Source organism: Priapulus caudatus, unplaced genomic scaffold (genome assembly GCF_000485595.1).
Source record: "Priapulus caudatus unplaced genomic scaffold, Priapulus_caudatus-5.0.1 Scaffold1771, whole genome shotgun sequence".
Classification (NCBI taxonomy): domain Eukaryota; kingdom Metazoa; phylum Priapulida; class Priapulimorpha; order Priapulimorphida; family Priapulidae; genus Priapulus; species Priapulus caudatus.
This window is the reverse complement of record NW_014578832.1, coordinates 31,778-33,695: the sequence shown is the minus strand read 5'-3', so window position 1 is coordinate 33,695 and position 1,918 is coordinate 31,778. Positions and strand designations below refer to the sequence as shown.

At 43.2% G+C, this 1,918-nt stretch overlaps 1 non-coding gene across 1 annotated transcript; it reads right to left on the bottom strand.

Annotated features, from left to right (window-relative positions):
* Window positions 1-1,700: 1,700 nt before the first annotated feature.
* Window positions 1,701-1,773, bottom strand: Trnav-cac. The gene has a single exon. It is a non-coding gene; the product is annotated as a tRNA-Val (tRNA).
* Window positions 1,774-1,918: the final 145 nt, after the last annotated feature.

The window sequence follows — 1,918 nt, the reverse complement described above, 5'->3', positions numbered from 1 at the left end:
ACTAATAAACTATAAAACTACGTATATATACAAGGCAGTTTGTTTATGTTGGCACTCACACTGAGCATGCGCATTGGAGACGTGGCGCATAGGACGGCCGTGTCTCGCACTCTCGCGAGATAATTCCGAGCATCACGTGATGTCAACATTGCGGCAAGCGTGATTCTAAATTGTGATCGTCGCATGAAATAGTGGATATATAACAACCTACGAGTGTTCCTTGACGTATGAACTTCACTGCAGATGCTTGCTGGTAAGAATGGAATGCCGGTAAGTGATTACATCGCAGGGGAACCCGATAAATCATCATTTCAAGAACCTAGCTTCGAACTGAGGAGCGTTAAGGCTCGTGATTAGAACGTGTCTAACAAATGAGAAACCAGTCTTGTCATTTTATAACTTACCTCCTTTTGTTATAAGCCCCTAACAACTCTGATATAGAGACTAGACTGTAGATATTGATATTCTCTCGTGAAAAGCTTCAATCCTATTTTCCAAGTTGCTATTTTTATCACTGCCTAAGCCAAACAAACTAATTAATTAGAATAATTAGAGACATGCTTGGTTCATTAACAACAACATGAACAATGTGCTGTATAGTAGCCATCGCTGACAGTGTAGATTAGACACTGTGTACAGCTTTAACTGATGCTAAGCGAAATAAACAAACAATTAAAAAAACCAACAAGAAAAAACATTAATAAAGACGGTATCAGTTGACGGATGTAAAGTCAGCGCACTTGAAATAGCTGCTTCGGCCATGAACGTCTGATAAACAAAATTAAAAATTAAATATTTCGATACTCTTACCCTTCATTCGAATTTTATAAAAATGTAAACCAGACGTAGAATGAACAGTAAGAGATTGTAATGATGTAAAAACAGCTGAGCAGTGAGCAGTAATGAGATAACCCTACTAGGCTGATTATCAGGTCTATGTAAGCTACTAAAAAAGCTATTTATTTAATGAAATGATGATTCTTTTACACTGACATAATTAGAGTTTACACATACACGCACACGCACGAACGCACACGCACGCACGAACGCACACGCACGAACGCACACGCACGCACATGCACGAACGCACACACTCGTACCAACGCACGCACGCACACACACGCGCATGCATGCATGCATCCACGCACACACGCGCGCGCAGACACACGCGCGCAGACACGCGCGCAGACACGCGCGCACACACACACGCGCACGCACACACGCGCGCAGACACACACGCGCACGCACACACGCGCACGCACACACGCTCACGCTCACACGCGCACCCACACAAACGCGCACGCACACACGCACGCACACACACACGCACGCACGCACGCACGCACACACGCGCGCAGACACACACAGATACACACATTTATATGTTTCTGAAACATCCGTCTGTGTCAATGTCATTTATTACTATTATAAGCAAAACTATAACGGACTCCACAGCCGGTATATTTGTATCTAGCGTGGAGGTAAGAAATCTGTCATGCAATCGGAATTTAAAGACTGACACGGGTCAAAGCTTAATTCACCAAAAAGCAAACGTACGAAAGTTTGAAATATTGTCACACTCGCGTAAACGCATGCACCCACGAGTACATAGACGCACGCACGCACGCACGCACACCTGGCAATACTGACGCTTTCCCATTATAGTGATTATACCTTATTTCATCATAACAAATTCATTATGTTTCCGCCCGGGATCGAACCGGGGACCTTGTGCGTGTGAGGCACACGTGATAACCACTACACTACAGAAACCTTTACGACGAATAGGTCGTACAGCTTACATCGAGTATTACATCTCTATTATTCACTATTATTCACTCAATCTCTATTATTCACTCCTGATTGTATCTTTAATAAACAAACATATTTGTTTTCGTTAACTGAACTGGTTACAACA